This window comes from Rousettus aegyptiacus, unplaced genomic scaffold, assembly GCF_014176215.1.
Source record: "Rousettus aegyptiacus isolate mRouAeg1 unplaced genomic scaffold, mRouAeg1.p scaffold_m13_p_6, whole genome shotgun sequence".
Taxonomy (NCBI): domain Eukaryota; kingdom Metazoa; phylum Chordata; class Mammalia; order Chiroptera; family Pteropodidae; genus Rousettus; species Rousettus aegyptiacus.
In genome coordinates, this window is record NW_023416309.1 from 91146966 (window position 1) to 91169386 (window position 22421).

The 22421-nt window shown below is 38.8% G+C and overlaps 1 protein-coding gene across 4 annotated transcripts in view; it reads right to left on the bottom strand.

Annotated features, from left to right (window-relative positions):
* LOC107515746 (60S ribosomal protein L10a-like) overlaps positions 1–22421 on the bottom strand; it is a 226600-nt gene that overhangs the window by 59662 nt on the left and 144517 nt on the right. The window contains exon 4 of one of the 4 annotated variants that reach the window (XR_004951658.1): positions 2178–8721. The exons of the other annotated variants lie outside the window; for them this stretch is intronic. The gene's annotated coding sequence lies outside the window, so the exon portion shown is untranslated. Of the gene's footprint in view, positions 1–2177; positions 8722–22421 lie in introns of those variants that run through there. 4 annotated transcript variants of the gene reach the window in all.

Sequence of the window (22421 nt, forward strand, 5' to 3'; positions counted from 1 at the left end):
ACACCTATTTGCCTGGTATGTGTTTGAGCATATTGGTTTTGTTAGGTTTAATTCAAAAAAGGCATTACATCAGTGTTTAAAGTTGGGCCTCAATTTCCTCTGCTGCAGATGAAGGATATAACAAAGCACATTTAGGGGCCCTTTGGATCTAGAGTGTCCTGATCTTTAATTTTGTTCAATACTAAGAGTGAGAAAGACTGGGAGTGTCTGCCATGGAGATAAACATGTGGGCAGCAGAGAGAGTGATCTGAGTTCTCCATAACATATTTGTCTACCACGCATCACTTGGAGGGTCTGTTTAAGCAATATGTACTGTGTTGAAATCTTCCATGTTGCTCCATGAGGTGTTGACAGCATCATCTTTGCTCTTCTGCATGTATTTAGTGATTGTGAATAAAGATGCGATAATGCCGATTCAGCCTCTTTCGCCTCTTCCCAAGAAACCTCATGAGAAATAAATCAAAACTCCATATCTACAAATGAGAGATCATTTTGAGAGCAACCTACCAGTTCTCTTAGTTATCCAATTTCACTTATTTTCAGGCCCTTATCCACTTTCTAGTCTCATTATAAATCTGAAAATCTGAAAAATTTGGGAGAAACCCCCACCCAAAGATAACAATTACATTTCTAAAACATTTTAGGTTCATATTTATTAGGCAGTATAAATGCCTTATTAATTCAAGTCAATTCAATAAGTATGCATCGAGAGTCTGCTAATACACTAGGCCTTACACTGGACATTGGGAATAGAAGGTTGGATGAGATACAGCCAAAAGGCACTCAAAGGATTCAACCTATCAGTCTAATCTGAAAATTCATTGTTCAATGTAGAAACAGCATTATCATGCTTAATAATCTCAACAAAGCTACCATGATGATACAGTCAATTATCTTCTGTCTTTCTCATTCTTTTACTTGCCAGCATGTCCCCTAGATCCATCTTGCCCACAGACTTCCAATCAAGCTGGGCCAGTGGAAAGCACATCAAGAAATGAGAAGCTGGGTGAAATGTGGCGTCAAGATATTCATTCCTGTGGCTCCTCACCTGCAGAGTCACTGTTGGTTGACAGTATCCTCCAGCTGTCAGGTGGCCCTTTCCACACAGTGCCCTCCCTCAGGTCTTAATGACCACTTTCTTCCTCTCCCCCTTTGGGTTTAGGAGTGAGTTAATAACCCCTGTATTATTAGCCCTGAGTACCTGCAATGCATTCCTGATGAATAGCTTGCTACTGTTGCCCATGGCTTTGTAAATAGTTCCTTGATTCAACTCTTGATGACCTCAAGGGGTGTGCCCTCTGTTTGCCATGGAGACCATGACTGATCTGCACATACATCATTTATATTTGATACAACTGAAGATCCTTTTTATTATAAGCTGAGGCCCCTTAAGGGTGAGCCTCTTGAGATGTGTGTGAGAGAGCCAGAGCAATGAAATCAGAAGGTCCTAAGTTCCATCTCTGGCTTTGTTACCCACCGGGGCATGAAGTGACCAAGTTAATTACCTTATTTAAATCTGAGTTTTCTCATTTGTAACATGGAGATGAAAAACATCTATCTCATTGATTTACTGTAAATATTAAGTGAATAATGTCCATATAGCATTTTATGATTCCTAGAATAGTAGTTTCTGAACATATATTAATCTCCTATACATTGGGGGATTTAAGAGATTTGGGTGTCTCTGTGCAGGACTCCTGAGAGCGGGTAAGACACAGCTGCATAACTTCTGAAGAAAGCCCTTCTGGGTATTGCCAACTGGAGTTGACCTCTCATTCCATTCAACTCCTTGGACTCTTTGTTTACATTCTTGGCATGATTCGTATTTTGCCTTATATTTCAAATACTGAATGTAATCTTCAATGTCTTATATTTACAAATATTGAATATTAATAGTAGGACTGTTATAAATGATAGAAATAGATAATATGTATCTAATATATATTGAGAGAGAGGGCTCTTCCTTTTCAAAATTAAAATAGTAGCTTCATTACTTTTTATTGTAAAAGTAAAGCATGTTCCTATCAAAAAAATTAAAGTAGTAGAAAGGAATATAAATATCACCAAAATATAAGTATCATTACACAAAAATGACCAATGTTAATATTTGGATACAAATGTCAAATTATAATGTACACCTGAAAATTATGTAATTGTATTAACCAATGTTACCACAATAAAGTTAATTTAAAAAAAAGAATTGAAAAAAAAATACACTTGGAGAAACAGCCTCCTCTACGTCTTTCTATGCATCTGTATAGATGCACACACACACCATATCCCCCACACACATACACACACATGCAATTTTATACAAACGGATCTTAACCATCATGATATTCTGCTTGGTCCTGTACTTTAAACTGCTTTGAATTAGTCTATAAATATATGGCAATCTTTTCAACTAAGCCAAATGTCTCCCTTCTTGTGATGCTATATTGTTTGAAAGAAAGAAGAGATTCTTTCATCTTAACTTGTTAGTGGGGTCACCATAAATTACTTCCAGCACTTCGAGGTCCTTTCCACCAAAGCAAAAAACCAGTTTTCTTTTCAAATCTGGAGTTCATCAAAGATTCCGTATTATATCTATGGGTTGTGCCACAATGTAATTGAGCATTGGTGTCCCCACTCTGTAATTTTACACTCAGTATCTGCCCTCACCCCACTGTGAGCCTGCATGCCAAGGTCCTCAGAGGCTGAGGATTCAGACCTGACATAGGCCCAAGGAGCAGCAAAGCTCTTCCCACAATTTCATTTCTGATTTCCTCACTTTCTCTCTGCCTCCCCTCCTGAGTTCCTGCAGCCTTGTCAGGTCTGCACCATGCCATACTCTAATCTGAAACTCTGTCCTTTCCTTCTTTTCCACAAGAAATCTAATTACGATAGTGTTATCTTTAACGAGTTCATGCAGAACATGGGAATGTCACAAAAGCGTGATCACTTTGCCTGCCTGTCATTCTTCGCCAGATCTTTGGCTAGCACTCTTCTGCTTTGCTGCCTCCCACCTCCCATGCTCCCAACACATGGCTGCTGCCCATACATGCTGCCCACTGGAAGGTGTGTTCTAAGCTCCCTCGCCTGAACTAACTCCACTACTTCTCTCATAAGCAGAAGAGTCACCAGGTCAGCTCACCTTCCTTAGATCAGAAGCCAGTTAACCATGTCTTCCACCTTGGTGTAAGCTCACCACCCTTTAAACGAGTCCTATTAGAGTTCTCTCTTTGCAGAGGTCCCCCATTCTCTTTTCCTACCTATGAAATGATTCTCTTAAAGCTGAAATGCTTCCAGGAATCCTACTGGTGTTTTCCTGTTTTTCCCTTGGTCCTTCTTCTTCCTCCTTGGTTAGCTGTATCTGCTTTTTACTCTCAACCACTTCCTCATAGATGGCACTCACCATGCCCTTGGCCAACCTTTCCGGGTTGTGCAGGTTATTCAGATCTATAAATATTTAACTCCTGGGGCACTGTTGCCTCTTCTCTGTTATGACTAAAACCATGCTACCCTTTCACTCTCTTTTACTCCTTTTTCTCCTAATCTGCCCTTGCACAGACTGCTGCATCTGATGCTGTGGTCTCACTCGCCATCTTTCCACATATTTTCTATGCCTGATCACAGAGAGAAGCACATTTATTCTTCACACAACCCAGGCCATGGAAACAGAGAATAAATTATCATTACTGTATTATAGATGAGAAAAAAAAAATCACTAATTAAATCAGCAAATGCATAACAGGTTCAGGGCTCAGATCTCTCTTCCTGTCTTATTTCCTTTGCCTTTTCCGCCTTCCTTTCTTCCCTCCTTCAAACAAACACTCATTGGACTTAACTCTGAATCAGGTACTGGGGATAAAATGAAAAGTAAAATAGGCATGGTCCTGGCCCTCACATGATACAAAGAGAGGTGCGTGCTTTGACAGAGGACAACAGTGTGTTTTGACAGAGAATGATAGGGAGACATGATTTTGTCAAAGAAATCTTTCCAGAACTGAGACCTGAAACAGAGTTTCTCCACATACACACACATTTGAGAACCACTGACCTAAAGTATAAATAAATATGTTAACAGCAATGGATGGAAGGAGTGTTTTGGGCAGAAGAGACAGTATGTGAAAGGTCCTGAGGCCAAGAGCAGCATGGAAAGTCCGAAAGACCATAAGAATCTCAGTGGCTTAATGCACAGAGCAAGAACAGAGGGGGACTACATGAGGCTCAGAGTGAGCCAGGGCCAGATCACTTTCTGGTTTCTTCCTTATATAGCAGGATATCATGCACAAGCAAATACATTTGCTGTATTAGAATGTATAGTATTATATATGAGCTAGGTCAAAATTTACACTTGGAAATTTTTATTGGGTTACAAGGTAGCCATTTTAAGTTCAGATATCATGTATTTTCTATTTCCAGAGAATTCTTATGAAGAATATTGTAAGAACTCCACGTGTTGTCATGAACTTTGACTGTGTGTGTTTATTACTTTTTAATTATAAAAGTAATAAGAGGTCATTGTAAAGCATTTAAAAATCTAGAATGGCAGCTTCTCTATATTTTGTACATTTTGCATTCTCCTGTTTTACCATTTCTTTGTAGAGTATTGCAATTAATTATTTTTTCAAATAAACTTCTACCCTATCAGATCATGAGTTTCCTAAGACAAGGATTGATTCTATACATATTTATATCTCCACAGTACCTAGTATAGTAGAGGGTACCTAACAGGAATTCCACAAACAATTTTCGAGGTGACTACACGACTGGATAGGCGAAATGGAAAATAACCCTAAGATGTAAAATGCTATTTCTAATGATAATTTGGATCAGAGGAGGAAATTTGAGGGGCAATAAGATCATACAGAAGATTAAAAAATACGGCAGAGAGAGGAAGAGATTAAAATAAGGCAACAATAGAGGTAATTAAAAGGAGAAAGGAAAAAACAGATTGAGAAATTTCTGTGGGGGAGTGACTACTTGAATGTAAAGAGTGAAAAAGGTCACGGTACTTTGAGCTTAGACAACTGCATGTATTTGTCTTATTAGGGTATTGGGAAAACATGGGATAGAGGAATAGATTATTCTCATCTCAGCATGTCAAATTTGTAGTGACTGAGAAATATCCAATTAAAGATGTTGAGAATATTCATGTGAAGTTCAAAAGAGAGATAGGAAATAGAGGGAGGTAATTGTCTCCATTTGAATAGTCCTTTTAGCATAATTCCATTGATCTCTTCACGAAGAAATTATCAGTGTCTGTTTCCACTCTAAACTTTAAGTCCTTAAAGTCAGACACCTTGTCTTCTTTATAGCCCCAGTGCCTAGCTCATAAAAGTTGCTCGATGACTGATCGTTGAATTTATGAATGGCCGTTGAACTCTGGGAGCCATGGGCCAAAAATAGGTATTTGCTGAAGCCATGGGAGGAGTGACAGTTTCACAACGACTGAGGAGACTAGGAAGAAATCTCCTGCAACACTGACACCAACAAAGGAGGAAAAGAACCAGAGACAGAAAGAGCCAGAAGGGAATGTTTTCCAAGATTCAGAGAAAGGAAGGAGTTTAAAAGAGGAGACTTTGGTAGTGTTAATGCCTTTGAGATCATATGAAATAGGGTCCTAGCCCACTGGTTTGGCATTTGGAAATTAGGAAGTCATTGATGACTTGAGCAAGAACAATTATTGCGAGATGATTTTAGTGAATTCAGAATGAAACAGATAAGTAAATATGTGTAATGAACATACACTAATGTTTTAGACATTTATTAAAAATGTAAGAAATAATAGCTAGAAAGATAAATGATATTAAAGGAAGCATTAAAAACACTATAATTAAACATATTCATAAGTTGAGGGAAGGAACCAATATTAAAGAAGCTGAAAATACAAGCAGGGAAGTCTGTAGAACGGTACTACATTTTTACACTATTAGGATTTATTGAAAGTATATCATACATATGTATATACACACATATATGTGTGTATGTCATATATAGATGTATCTACTAGCAATTTAATATTTTTCTATAAACCCTATTTTGTTTGTTTTTTGGCTCATACCCACCAAAATAATTGAATTGCTAAATCACAAGCTAGAGTCACTGAGATGTCCTTTAGTGTCATGTTGTTGGAGAAAGCCAGATCACTTCACAGACTTTAATGAGACTTACTGCTAATGAAAACATTTCTCATGTTTGCGTCACCCTTTTCTTGTTTCTTGTAGCAATGAGAGATTCCCAAGGAGAAGCTGACAATATTATCATCACTGAGCCCTGTTTCAACATCATCACAAATAACAGCCCATTTTATTGCTTACATCACCCAGCGAAAGAGCATGTCTATTGGGATTTGAGATTATTATTAATTTCAGTGACTTTCAAAATACTATTAGGAATAATATTGTTTACACTAGGATCATGACAGTCTTCAAATTGATCTCTACTTCATCTTAAACCTTATATTTCATCATTTGTCTGTAAGCTTATTCCACAATATTATGAAAGAATTGACTAACTGTAGCCAATGTTTATATATTGCTAAACTCTTCCAGAATGTGTCTTAAATCTCGTGTTATAGATAATCAGCCAGCTTGAAACAAAATGACATCTGAGAGCTTCTTTTATAATGCACTGAATAATATGAAAAGCTTATCTAATTAATGCTACTATGGTAAATATTTTTATAAATGATTTTTAGCTCTCCTTTTGTGATCCAGGATAAGTTAGTAAGGTAAGGTCAAAATATTCTCTGGGGTTGACCTAATTGGACGTCTTTTCCATTTTTCTTTCTTTTAGGCAATAGGGTTATTTTCCAACAATGTTTTGTTCTGTTGGCTCAAAAGTAAATAACATTAAGCTTTTTACCATTTTAATTTGTTCCAGATATTACATCTTATTTTAAATGACAGGACTATTTTCTTTAACAGAATAAAGTTTCTTTAACAGAATAACAGAATCGGGTTGGTTTATTCTGTTTCGAGTTTAAAAAATATTGTGTACTCTTTTATTCCCAATATGCAGTGACTAGACCCATTGCTTAACTTTTGAATTCTGAACTGGAGCATAAGTTCTTCTGGAACAAAAGTATAATGAGTTTCAATAGAACTTTTAGCCAATTTAGGATGACAACCGAGCTTTCCATAACCAGCCTGTACCATAGTATCCACCATTAATTTTAAAATAGTTAACACAATATAGAAACTTCTCCTCAGCTACAGAGACCACAGGGCTAGCACAGTAACAAGGTACTAGAGGTGAAATTTTAGCTCTTAGTGAACCAAAAATTAAAACACCCACAAAACCATAATCTAATCAACCTGCACGCTTGGTCAGGCTTTAGAATAATCAGACCTGCTGTTGCCACACAAAAGGCTGCTGTTAAATGTCAATCTTTCTATCACCAACAGGAAAGTCTACTTCCAATGTGTTTACAAGCCCAGCTTTGGAAAATCTGGTCCTAATCCCAGACTAACTTCCTCTGTGATAATTGCTAACATAACAGTACAACACAGTGACCCTTATTTCAGAACTCCATCGTCTACCCAGCTGCCTCCTTTAGAGGGGCTTCCATTTGTGCAGATGCCAGAGGCTATGCTTCTTGGGACCCAAATCAATTTATATGGCTTCCCTCCCCAGATGAAGTAATAAATTATTCCTTGGACCCAAAGTCCTCATTCCCTAGTCTACATTGCACCTGAAAAATATTGAAATAATTTTGTTCTGATAAAGCAACTGTAAGAAAACTGGATTCTGAAGTTAGAACATTTGTGATGAAGTGAGCTAAGGAAAATTAAGCAAGCCAGCCAGTGAGATCCTTGCCTCCCTAGCTTGGAAGCAAGGGTTTGCAGTAAACATGAAGAGGGAATGAATTATGATAAAGGAGTTATCTTTGAGAATGTATTTCCTTTTGCACACTGTGCGAACCTTTTTCAGAGCATTAACTGAAGGGAAAGCTGGAGGGAATTTTTCTTGTCTATTCTTCTCATCAAACCATAAATTTCTTGACATTAAAACTGTCACATTTCCTCAATTGCTAACACAATTCCTGACCAATAGCACGTGACCAACATATGTTACCTAATGACTCTTAAGGAGCAGAAGTTTAGGACACCGAAATTCTAGACACTTTCTAGAATCTGAGAAAATTTTCAAATTTAATGTCATTTGTGTTTTAAATTGCTGGTTCTGGTATAACTATATACATACAGTTGATTAGTGAGTTAATTGATGGTATAAATTACATATTTCTGGTTTTATCATCCAAGGACAATAAAAATCCGTTTTCTTATTTTAGAAAATGCTTTCTTGTAGGCTCAAACACGTTCCATTGGTCTGTGACTTAAGTCTGAAGAAGCTAATAGAAAGAGCCAGACAAGACTGACTGTGATGGTCAATTGCATGTGTCAACTTGGAGGGTGTTTTTCGAATGAAATTAACATTTGAATCGGTACACTTTGAATAAAGCAGATTGCTCTCCCTCTATAAAATGGGTGGGCCATGTCTAATCTGTTGAAAGCCTTAACATAACAAGAACTGACCTTCTCTAAGCAAGAAGGAATTCTGTAGCAGACAGCTTTCAGCCTTGAACTTCAACACTGGCTCCTTCCCGGATCTTCAATTTGCCAGCCCACCACACAGATTTTGGACTTGCCAGACTCCATAATAGTGTGAGCCAATCCTCAAAAATAAATCTCTTTATATATGCACATTTTCTTGGTTCTGCTTTTCTGTTGATCTCTAAAAAATACACAGATCAATAGGCATATTACAATCTATCACCCCTAAAACCTGTGGTCCATTTTCCCCTAGAACATTATGCAGGAAGATTCACAGCATTGTGTGTCTGCACAATAATCTGACTTCTTTATTGAGTATAGAGGAATATTAAACAAAGGGTGTCCTCATGGTCATGCCATCTAAACCAAGTAATGGACTAGGTGTCAGGAGACCTTGGTGTCAATTACAGCTCTGTCTCATGCTGTCTGTGATATTTACCCACCTGCACCTCAGTTTCTTCTCTGTACAATAAGGGGTAAGAGAAAGAAAGAGATTGGGCCTGATTGATATCCTTAACCTAGAACCTGGGGGGCTTCAGGACATCTGTGGACCTCTTGCAATTATACGCAAACACACATATGCTTATCTTTCTGATAAGATGGTTTGTAGCTTTCAAAAGTTTCAAATGGGTCAGTGAACTGCAAACAGGTTACAGTCCTTCAGACTTGTAATGGTCGTGGCTTTTTTCAGTTCTGAGCTATCATAACACTCTTTTATCAACTGCAGGTGGTTAGTAGCATATATATCATATATATGGTATATATGTGTATATATGGTATACATGTGGTATATATATGTGGCTGTATTTTAATTTAAATGAAATTAGGTTTTATATATACATATATTTGTTTTCAGTATCATATGGAGATATGGATTCTGTGATTCATATGGGCTGGTGATTTGTGTGGTAGGTAACAAAAACTATGAAGCTTTAGAAAAATTGTGGATAAAACTGGTTCCTGACAGAGAAATATGATCGTTAAAAGAAAGAAGAGCTAGGGAATATATATCTTATATATTCTCCCCTGGGGTCTATACCTCAAAAGGCAAACTCTAGGTCTGGAAACTTAGGAGGCATAACCCTGAGAAACTGCCAAGCCAAGAATAATAGCATCTGTGGGGAGACCTGTCTTGCCAGGGACACAGTATTGTGAAGTTAAGATGAATCTAGGGAGACCTTGTTTGTCTGTGCTAGCTGCGGAGAGGGGAGGGGAGGGGAGCAGGAGAGAAATCTCTAGCTTGAAAGGAGAGGAAGGTTACTGGAAGGGGTGACTGATAGTGTGGACTAGGAAACTGAAACGGAGATGAAGGTAAAACTGTTGCTGTAACAACCGGAGCTGAGGTGAGCAATAAGCCCAGGCATGTCGTTACTCATGGAGGGTAGTTCCAGCCTGATATTTTCACACACTGTAGTAGAATGGCCATCTGACCCTCTGGCTCAGGACACATCAGGGAAGAGTCACTCGGGGGCAGGGTGATGTTCTCAGAAGCATTGCCTCTGAAGAATGAACCCTTAATGGCTGGGTGACAGCAAACACAGGAAGGTACTCAGATAGCAGCAAAAGTAATCAAAGAAATGTGGCGTTAGAAGAACTTGTTGCATCCCAAATGTTTCCAGGATTGGTTTTCCTAATAGTTGACATTCTTGTACTTGTTAGCACCCAATGATATTATTCACTGTCACTTTAGTTTCTATTTTATACTAGAAATTATGCATTTTGGATTGTTCATTGGAGTCTACAAATGGAGGACCAAATTAGAACATTTATGTCTAACATCTTTTCACATTCCTGAGGTGCAAAGTCAGGCTAGTACCAGAAAGCTACTGCTTTTAATAGTGTCTCATTTCTAACACTGGTCCAGAGCTTCTAGTCATAAAAGTTACTTAATCCCCTCCCCCCCCCCACCCCCCAACTAGGAGAGGAAAGCAGGGTTTACTGACATAACTCCATTGGTTCTGGGAGCAGTCATGATTATTGCAAGCATTCAAAGAAAAATGGGAAAACAATCCTGTTCCGTCCCAAAGATTTCCAGGCATAATGACAATGATAAAGGCTTTCTCTGTTAATCTTCTTGTGTAATAATTTATGAAGAGTATTTATGAAGAGTGTAATTTGTAAAGGGCTACAAGGTATGAATATCAGAGTTGTCTGTCACCAATGCTCTCTAGGTATCATCAACCATAGAATTTAGAATTCAAATACTTTAGAAAGAAGAGACTAGACTGGCTTATTTTACTATTGAGAGTATCAGGAAGAATGTTTATTTTCTATCTTCATTCACTTCTTCAGAGAGAAACTTCCTTACTAGAAATAACATGTGTTTTCTAGTACAAGTCATTTGCCTTAACTTTTTATTCCATTTTCCCCAAGTGAAAATCATCTCTGAGCCCCATCCCTGTCTCCACAACTCTTGGCAGAAGTAAAGACCCAGGCTATAAATGACCCGCCCCCCCCCCCGCCCCCCGCTGCCCTCATGTAGGTCTGGCTTGGTCCAGGGCAATGGGAACAATCCATAATCAACAGGGACAAAAAAAACAAGTCTGATGACAAGAAAGCAATCTGCCAACTCGTGGTTCTTTCCCCCAGATGAATTCCTGAGTTTGGTTTTCCATTCCCAGAGGCTTCTGTTTTCCATAGAACAGAGAGGCTGATGTTCTCATTCGTCTCCTACGAGGGACTCAGTGGGACCAGCGCTGTGGTCTGGGGGAACAGAATAGGTAGTGAAAGAACATTCTCAGTAGAATGAGGATTATTTTTTCTGTCCCTGTTGCCCCTCCTCCACTGATGACTCCACTTTTAGTAAACACTGGTCGTATTTCCATCTCAGAGCCAGCTTTGGAGACTGTCAGAACTCTTGTGGTTAATGCTGGAATTTAGTTTCTATAAAAATTGGAGTGAGTCTTCTGAGAGTGTCTCATTAGAAATCCAGCCCCCGAAACAACCTCAATGTAGAATTTCAGCTTATTTGAACTTGGCTCTGAAGTACATTCAGAAGCCTATCTTCAGAAAAACTAGCTTTTTTTTTTTTTTCCAGTGAACATTTAGTTTTTAACCTCCAAATCTTCTGAGATTCTAAAAGGAAGATTCTTCTTCCTCATGCACACACTGCAGAAGGAAGGAGCTCAGCATGAGAGATGGGCTACTGAGGCAGGAGCCAGAGACTGAGTGGCTGGAAAGAGAGGGTGGAACCAGCCATACATGGTCCCAGGGTGAGATCTGAACAGAAATCACTTCCCTCTCTCTGCTTGGAATTTTTTCAAGGACCACTCGTACTATTCATTAATCAAAGAGGATAACATTTGTTATTGTGGGGATAATGCCTACAGTGTTATGGCAATGTCATAACAAAGAGGACCAAAAAAAAAAAAATTAAGGGGCTGGAAAAACTTTTTGGGTCTAGAATCTTCATTTATGTAGGTGGAACTCTGAGACACAGTGAGGGAGGGTGGCTGGCCCAAAGACTCAGCAGTGGAAAATAAGGATTAGATCACAGGTTGTCAGACTCTCTCCAAGCTCCACTTGCTCCCTCTTCTAAGGCCCCCACTCCAGGGACTGCCAGTGGGGCTCCCAGTGGTTTCTGCTCTTCTCCATGGAGAGAGGAGCTGTTAGCAGGGTTGCTAGAGGAATGTCTCAGGGCTTAGATTCATGAGTCCTGAAAGAATGTACCCTTCCTTCTCAGACATAAGGTATCACTGGACTCTGATCAAGAAGGAGGCGAGAGTCTAGATTAAAAGGTCTCGTTCCAACCTCTGCTAAAGTTCAGCTCTAAGGGAAAGAGTGAAGGGAAAGGGAAAGGGAGGGAGTTGCAAGTAGGAAGGAGAGAAGGAAATGTTAAGAGGAGGCAAAGAGATGGCGCACAGAGGAGAAAAAAAACAAAGGGAAGGAAGCAATAAAAAGAGGATTAGTAAATAAGAACTAGAATTGAGTATATCTTTTTTGTTATCAGTTCAGAATTCCAAAGCTGAGCGTCACATGAAATTAGTTGTGTGCTCCAAGGAGCAAAAACAGACTCTGGATTCATTGCATCCAGGGATACCGTTTGTGACCTGAGCAGTCAGGAGAACCAAGTCCTTGCCCTCTGAATGCTGAGGAGGAAGCGAAGAGGGTGCTCTCATTTCTTGACTTTCCACAGACCCCTCTCTGGATACTCCAGAAATTGTCTGAAGGGTGCTTCCTGCTTTTGATCCAAACCCAACCTGGCAGGCATGGATTTTCTTCAGCGACTTTTCAGCCAAAAACTCCACCAAGAGCTCTCCAAGCCTCTTAAACAGATGCAAATGTTAATGTCATTTGTACAGCCAGAGGCTGCCCCCAGCTTTGCTTTGCTGAAGTCTGTGGGTGCCTTTGAACTCCAAATGACTTCCAGATCTCAAGTGAGTAATGTGAGTGGCAGCATTCAACCAGAAATGTCTGAGGCTGCGTGAGCAAAAATAGCTCCAGAGACTTAAGTAGCTGCCTGCTACTCTCCCTGATTCTTACCATAGTTTGCCCTCTGGCTCTTGAATACACAGTGCGAGTGAGCAGGGATGCCAGCCTGAGACCCTGACCACCTCTGGATTCTGACACATCTGTGAGCCCTGGGCTTACTCCTGGGCGGGCCCACCATGAATCTATTTCTTGCAGGCCTGAGAGGACCTCTGGGAAAGCATGAGGGAGGCAGACAGATGGGCTCTACCAGAAACAAAGTCCCAGTGTCCAAAGGGGCTTTATGAGTACAGCTCCATTTCTGTAATTTGGACACTTTCCCTGTGAAGAGAGACTCTACAAGTAGTAAAACAAAACAAAACTGAAAGAACTGTTTATATTAAAAACTGCTTTGGTAAGTTTCTAGTGAACTGTAAAGCACAAGAGGAGGGGAGTGTTCCTTTCTCAGTGAAAACACAGATGGGGTTGGGAAGGCTGCATGTGAAGTCCTAATATTAAGATCCTAGATTTTAAACCTCAAAGTCCAATGTGACAGGCTACCTTGACATCTGGTGAAATCAGGACAAATCGCTATCTATGTGTTTTGGGTCTAAGGGACCATTTTGGATTTACTTACTTGAGTCTTTTCAAGTTCCTTGTAGTTCTAATAAGGTCTGGAGAGATACTGCACATACCATTAACTAGATATTTCATTTGATTAGTCATTAAAAAAAAGAATCTGTCCTCAGAAGGAAAACTTCTCTCAGGGATATGAGATTTTCAACATAAAAATTAATGAAAATGACTAGAAAAGTTCTTAATGAATCACCAGATAATATTTATAACTATCAGAGACAAGAAAAAGGTTCATTTCAAAAGAACTAGCCATAGGTAAATTGCCAGATAAGACCTACACACCTAATAAAACATAGTTCAGTGCTAAAGTAATGGTTATCTTTTTTTAAATGCATGAGTCTAAACTGAATTAGTCTTAAAATATATTTTAAAAGTTTTGTAAACTGAATTAAAAACATTCTGATAATTTTTTAAATGACATAAAAACAAACTAATAAAAAGTAAAGAAAACATTTTAGTTGGTCGAAGTACTAATCAACTACAAGAAATGGACACTTCAGTAGGAAAATAAGCAAGAAAAAGTAAAAATGACCAACAAATGGAAAAAAATCAATCTCATTAAGAATCAAAAGAAATGTGATTTTAAACAATGAGCCACCTTCCCCCCCCCCCCCCACAAGCAAATTGGCAAAGTTTACATGAGAGACTATGATGTTTGGAAATAAAATTTTCAAGATGAGCAAATTCTGAATGACAAAAAAAAGATTCACAGGGTGTAGCCACAGGAATTGGTGGTTAAATTGAGGCATTCAAGGAACTAAGAACCTAGGGTGGCACTTTTCCACCAAAAAAATCCTTAAAGACAGAGAACAATGAATACTCAGCTTGGGGGCCTGGAGGCATAGTCTTTTAAGTGGCTCTCCATATAGTTGCATTCTACTTTATACTCGGCCTATGTTTATTTTAATGGGCATATTGTAAATCCAAAATTTTCAAATAATGTTTCCAGTTCAGGTATATATATTTCTTCTTCTTCTTTTTTTTTTTTTTCCTAGCAGCTTTATGTAAGCCCTGGCACACCATGGAGACCTTAGGAAAAAATATGTGAATAGGGGTCTAGGTTATTGGGATCATCCAGAATGATGGCAGAACTTTGGGTAGAAAGTGAGCCAGATGCCCAAAATCAATGAATAAGAGGAGAGGGTCAGAAAGTTGGTATCTGGAGGTATAGAGGAAAACAAGTGATGGTGAAGCTAGATGCATGACAAGCATGGACTTTGACCCCCATGCTCCTTCCTCACCTGAGGTACAAAGGGAAACAGGCAGCATCTATTTGGGGAAGTGATGTTTTTAAGAGGAATTAGGAATCTCTTAGAGGTTGATAGGATGTTCAAGATAAGTATGCAGATAGAGGAATATAAAACGAAGAATTTCTGAACTGTGTTTAAGACTATATTTCATGATAGTTCATTAGATCAGTTAAGGGCAGAATTATTTATCTAAAACCAGCTGATTTTAGAGTAGGACTGACATCTCTGTACTTAACGATGGTCCTGTAAAGGAAAAATGTCTGAAGAGAAGGTTTTCCCTCCCCTCATAGGAAGTGAGTTGAAGGAATATGTACAAGAATACTGAGAATAATCTAGAGTTTCTCTGGCACACAAACAGATGGAAAATCCTAATCTCAAACTCTATGCCAGATGGCATGAATGCAATCATTTTAGGCTGGAAAAAATTTTTTTTATATCAGTCATAAAACACCCCAAAAGAGTACCTGCAGAATATGTAACTTTATATATATGCAACTTCCTGGTATACCATCCAAGATAAACTAGTTGTCTAGGTCTACCCTAGTATTCTAAACTCCTACTACATTAACTGCCTTTTTGGAGGAATCTCAAACTTACAGTGCCTCTGATAGGCTTATTCCCCTAAGAACCTGATTCTTCAATACTCCAACTCACATATGTACATACACACATGGCATATATAAATACACAGATCCTACTGGTTTTCTTTCTCTGAAGAACCGGTTTAATACATGGGATGATAAGTGTCCCATTTTCCTTCCTGATCCCCAAGAATGGGTAAGGATCAAGGAGCAGGATATTTATTTATCCCCCATTCTGGAGGGTAGAGCGTAAAAGTCAAACTGTTGAACACTTGGGCTATCTTTGTTATATTCTTATAATTCCACATGTTGAAATGCATTCTTGGTCTTTAGAGATCTGTTAAATTGCTTCTTTTTCCTGGAGCACCCACACCACTGACATGTCAACCATTCTCTGTCCAAGAAGGCAAGAGGGTGGGGCTCAAGGGATAAGAAAACACCAAGATCTAGGTTTCTAAGGCAAAAATATCCTCACGGCTTAGTTCTCATAAATAGAATTCTGTATAAACAAAGGCAATATAAAATCCTTAGGGTACAAGTCAAAAATAAAATAGTTGGCACATCCCTGTTTTATGCCATTGGAAATAATGTAATACATCATGAATCTTTTTTTGCTGAATACCTTGATTCTTTTGGTATGATTATGAATATATGAATATGTGTCTTGTTCAGCTATCAATGAGTTAGCTGAAAAATAATTGCCGTGTGTTGGATTTAGGAATGCTCCAGTGTTCCTGAGATGAACCAAGAGAGCAAAGAAGAAACAATCTTTGAACAGCAGGAAGATGCACCAAAGGTAGGTGAATCTGGAATTTCCCAAGGAAGGGTCCTCCCTAATCCTTCTGCATGAAGAGGAATGTCACATTGACATCAGGGACTGGAAGGAAACAGCTGGGAGAGGTGACAAGGGGAAAAAACTGTGAGATGTTAAATAGCATCTTTCTCCAAGGCGCTTACATGTACATTCAATTTTGATCTGCATAACCACCTGAGGTAGGTATTACCTCTATTTTTATAGATGAGGATATAGACACAGAAAGGTAAAAACTCTTATCTAAGATTGCACAGTTGGTAAATGGCATAGCTTCGGCTCAAACACCTCAATGCCATTCTCATTTACTTGTCTACATTCTTCCTCTCTAAGGAGAAACAGGGAGACCCACCCAGGCCATAAGTGTATCTCAGGATGGAAGCCACCTTATGAGGGTCCTTTACTTGAAGCTAGAGGTAACACTAATGTCAGGGGAATACAAAGAACAGAGAATAAAGGTGGAAGCAAAGGTCAGATAAGGTGATAGGGCAGGTCTCCAAACCTGAGAAGGGTCAGAAGCAGATAGAAGCCAGAGTAAACATGTGGGAAGGAGAAGCAGGCTGTTCTTGTATGAATATTTGCAAAGATCCTTTAGCCACAGTTGGCTTTCTTATTTATATGTCTCCTAACCCCCACCAGCGTGATGTGTGAGAAGGTCAGCCATGTTTAACTTTCTAGGCATTGGTTCTTTTTTTTATTATTATTATCATTTACTCATTTCATTAAATTCCTACTCCTTTCAGGAACATGCAAAGATGTAAGTCTTCAGGGGTGGAGTTCCAAGGGATTTTATCACTCAGTAGCTTAGCTAATAGTATGCAGGATCAGATATCGAGCAGCAACTATTCAGCTATAGATACGTGCTTCCTGTGTTTGGAAAAGGTAAGGAAATTGTTCATTCATTCTACAAATATTTGTAGAGGATGCAAAAATGGAAAAAGGCCATCATGGAAGGTCAGATAAATACTGGGGGAGTTAAGAGGGGGAAGCTGGCATTTGAGCTGAGATTAAAATCCATGTAAGCTTGTGTGTGTGTGTGTGTGTGTGTGTGTGTGTGTGTGTGTGTGTTCAATTCCTTCTTATAGGACTGATATTTGCACGGATCATACTTCATTATAATTATCCAATTACTTGTCTGTCGCCTCCAATTAAACTAAAAGCTCCTAAAGGGCAAGGACTAAACTCTATCATTGATAATCCATGGCTAGTAGTACAATACATTTAACGAATAGTCATTGAATTTTAATTTTATAATAGACCCAGAGTTTGGAAATCATAATTCCAGTTAGAAAATCCAGCCCCAGGATTTGCAATAAATAGGTAAGACTCTATGTTAAAAGATAAGGTTTGTGAAAGGGTTTGTGTAAGCCTCCTGAGCAGAATTTACAACATGTTTTTTTTTTTAACTACCTATAGAATTGAATATAGTGCTACACATATGGGGAAAATTAAAAAGCATTTGCTCAAAACAGTCAAATGATCTGACTTACAGTGAAATGTGAATTAGTATGACTTCAGAAAAGATTTTCATCACACCCTTGCCATTTTTTTCATCATATTCTCTAATCCTAAATGAAAAAATAAAATAAAAAGGAGAACGTGTGGACTGTGTCTACACACAAGGCTTCAGATTGGCTTTATTTGACAAAGCTGCAAAAACTGCACGGACCATCTGTATGCGAGAACCAGATGTCTCATTTTGATTTTTCCAGTAGAAATGAGCCTCGAAACTTTGAGAAATACATTATGTTTATTCTAATTGGCATACCCTTAGAATGTTAAGAAAAATGCAAAGGGCAGTGTATCCACTTGAAGGGGTACAAATAACAACAAAGGAGGGTTAGGCGGCTAAAGTCAGGACTCGAGGGATCTGGAGGATATGGAAGCTATAAGGAGTCCAATATTAGAGGAACAGATAAGCACCTAATTTCAATAAATATTCCTGGAAACCATCTCACATACCATTCGTTGAAAAAGTAACTTCTGCACTCATTATCTTATTTAATTTTCACAACAGCTATATGGAGAAGCTAATGAAACCCCGTTCTGCAAAGAAGGAAATGGAAGCTCGAAGAGGCTAAGCTTACTTGCCCAGGTACCCACGGCTAGCAAATCTCTGCATCAGGATTCAAGCCCTGGTCTTGTGGCTCCTGATAAACATTCTAAACCAGACAAGGCAGAAAGGAGCAGGCAGTTTCCTGGTGTCAATACAAGACTCCGGAGTCAGCAAGACCAGCCAAACTGGCAAAAAGAACCAAGGGGAGCTTGTTATAGGGCCCACTGAAGAGAGTATTCAGGACTCACAGATATTCAGTCCTTGAGGCCTTTAGGTAAACCTTAAACCTGAACACTAGGCAGGGCAGAGATGCCACAGTCCTGGTAAAGTGCTAATGTGGGTTTACCTGCTGGAGTCCTGGTCATCCTGGCTTTAAACAAATGCTGAGTCTAGATGTATAGGATTTGATTTGAGAGTAAAAAAGAGCCAAGTTCCAAAGAGAAGTCAAATGGTCTGTTTTATTTCACTGTTCGCAGACTTAAGAATGAGTCATCATAATAAATAAGTAAGTAAGTAAGTAAGTAAGTAAGTAAGTAAGTAAGTAGGTAGGTAGGTAGATAGATAGATAGATAGATAGATAGATAGATAGATAGATAGATAGATAGATAGAAAGATAGATAGATAAGGATAATTTTGCTTGCTCAAAAAGAATGTGAGACCCTTTGAGCAGAAAAAGTTAATCCTTTGGGAATAAGATGGGAAAGCTGAGTTGATGAGGCTGTGAAAAAAACAGCATTTAGCTCACTGAAATAGAGAAGGGGCCTATGGGTCACTGTTGTTTAGCCCTGGGCCTAAGAAATGGCTTATTGTACAACATTTAGTGAGCATTTTCTTTGAAGGAAGTATGCTATAAAGGTGTCAAATGACAGTGGTTGGTCTCTGGGGAGAGGTGTGTTATGCTCGAATTGTGTTACTTGAAAAACTGATTGAGGAATAGAAGGCGAGCTTCTGCTCTGAACCATTGGGACCTACTCTAAGAAGGATATGATGGAAATAAAATTTTCTTGGATTTGTGTGGTTCTCTATGTCTTCAAGGCGCATTCTTACCCATCATCATTCTTGATAATTATGGTTACTTGGGAAAGGCAAAGTATTATTATTCTGCCTCTTCTTTTTAGATAAAAAGACAGTGGCTTTTTTTAGGTAAAAGAAGAGGAAGGAGAATGACTTTCCAACAGAACCAACATGAGGTGGGGGCTGCTGTACATATCATTATCACCATCATCACCATCATCATTATCTCTTACTGATCATGTCACACTCAGCACCAAGCACTGTGCTAAGCACTTGACCAATATTATCTTATTTAATCATCAACTTAGTTCTAGGAAGTAGCTACTATTATGATCTCCATTTCAATATTGAGGCTTGCAAAGGTGAAGCACCTTATTCAAGGCCCCATACCAGAAAATGACAGAGCTGGGATTTGAACCTCAACTCTGATTTCAGATTTATACTCCCGTCCACTGTGTTCTACTTCCCCTCTCCTCCCTACCCCTATGAGGTAGGCACTACGACTCCCCCTATATTACTCATGAGAAGACTGAGGCACAGAAAGATGAACAATTTCCCCAAGGCAAAATGGTAGAGACTGGCGGTAGGCAGTCTCTGTTCTGGAGGAATGTTCTGGAGGTGCGGCTAAAACACCAAGAAGGAGCATTAAGCAGGGTGATAAAATGCACACGTTATGCCCAGGCTGGAGATACCTCCTAGGAAACAGCTGAAGAAAAACAGAATAACAACAGCCAGGCAATTGGGAATGAGCGAATCCCCTTATAAAAAGTTCATCATGAGCCTCTCTGTAGCCTAAGAGGATGGTGCCATGAACCAACACACAGTAGCTGAAAGAAACAATGATCAAAGGCATGTCATGACTTGAGGAAATTTGAAAGACAAGGGAGAGAGACTGCAGCTGTAGGTTGTCTGGAACACTATGCTAAAACCAAGGAGCAAGTGCTGATATGGTCATGGCTGTCATTTCCAGGAACCTATCCCTATTCCCCAAAGGTACACATGTAATATTCTCTTTTAAACTTGAGAGTCACAAGACAACAACCATCAGCCTCCTGGGGTCATGTCCTGGCCCTTCCAATGACATCATCCACACAAGCAATGATACGAAGCTCTGTGTGGCGAGGTCTAGTCTGGGTCACAAGAGAATGTCCCAGAGTATGAGCACATTTTCCTGTTGACAATGCACTGAGCTCACATGCTTGGTCTTCGTTTTCCTCCTCTCCGCCAAGGCTATATTTCTTCTAAGGGGACTTGACATCTCTATTTTGACAAAATGTCCTGAGTAGGAGGTGAAGACAGACCACAGCTCTCTAGCCGCCATTTATTTGAGACTGGCTGCCTATTTGTTTGAACAAGAAGTCCAGTTCTTTTTCCTCCTGAACCAATGATGCAAAGCTTTTCTATAATTTGAACATCGTTTTATTCATAGCCAAAAACTTTTTTTCTCTCCTGACTTATAGCTGATGACCCTCTTGATATTATTTAAGTAAATATAGGAAGATGTATTTTAATGTGTGATCTAAGTTTGAACTCAGAAGTATACAAAAAAAAAAATGGAATGGTAGGAGAATGGCAAGACTACCACCATATTTTGGCTAGTATGTTTCTATGCTAATGGACTGAACTAAATATAGACACAGACTTCAATGAAAGCTCACCCTTTCTGAGCTATTTATTAGCTTTGTAACCTTGGGTAAGTCATGTAACTTTCGTGAATCAGTTTCCTCATCTATAAAAGTGAAGACTGAAAAGTGAGTTTACAGTGATATTTTTATTTTTACAGTGTGAACCATATGCATGACATATTAGCTGAACTCTCATGGTATAATTTTACTTTTATAATTATTAGTGTTTTTATATGTATTATCTCCTATTTAGATGAAAATAACTTAATTGCTTGATAACCTACAGAGGAATTCACACACATTCAATTGATTCTAATAGCAACTCTGACAGATAGGACAGGAAGGTGTTATTCTATTTTAGAAACAAAGAAGTGAGACTCAAGATTTCAGCAATTTTCCTAAGCTTACACAACTAATGTAGTAGAAGGGAATGCAAACCTGGCACTTCTGATTTGTAGAGACCATGTTCCCAGGTCAGACGCTGGCTAAATGTAAGGGCTTCGACTTGCACTAACACAGGACTGATGCTTCATCTTTGAATCCACTTCTCTTCCCACTCCCATTCCCAAGGCCTAGAACCATCCTTTATGCATTGTTGGCTCTTTGCACTTATTTTCTGAATTCATTTACCCATTCATTTGCTCAGTTATTTAATATTTCTTGAATGTCTATATGTAGGCATTCTCCTAGGTGCTAAGTCACCATGATAAAAATATAGATTTGATTGTCCCTACAAGGAAATTATAGTGGAGGAAAGAAGAAAGGAAGTAGGGAGGGAGGGAGGGAGGAAGAGAAAGCAAACTGGTCATAGATATTCTTTATTTTTTAATATGGCTAAAATACAAAGGATTAGGTCCAGCCTAGGTCATTCTCTATAGTACTGCACACAAAGTTCTTGGCCCTAGCCTAAGAGTAATATTCTTATCAATACTCTAAAGATTTCCTAAAGATAACTTGTTGTAGGCTTTCTGGATTGCCAGGGAGGAAATGTGAAGGTGTGTCTGACCTAGCTGTGGAATTTCACATAATGGATTGTAGTGAAGTCATGGGAAGATTGGTAACTTCACTTTGTTACTTTTCTTCATCTAGATGAGAAAACTGTTTATTTAGGAATATTCTCCTAGACTTTGGCTTAGAAACAAGCCATGAATTTTGGTTCCTCATAGAAGACTTCAGTTTGTGTGTGTGTGTGTGCGCGCACGTGCCTTTTCTTTTTAGTATAGACTCATGGACACTTTCCCTGAAAATCAATCCTGAGTTATGTATCAATGTTCCCAATTACATTCTAGTTACATGAAGTTTAACAACTCTGAATAATATATGTATATATATTAATATCAATAGCAAGGGAAGGGAAAATATAGCACATTCTCTACCCTCTGTTTTGTTCACTATTTATCCTCAGTCCAGGAAATAGAAGCCTTCAATCAATAAATGTTGAATGAGTATATGAATAAATTATGTCAGGGAAATACTATCATTCTATCTATTTTCCTTAAAT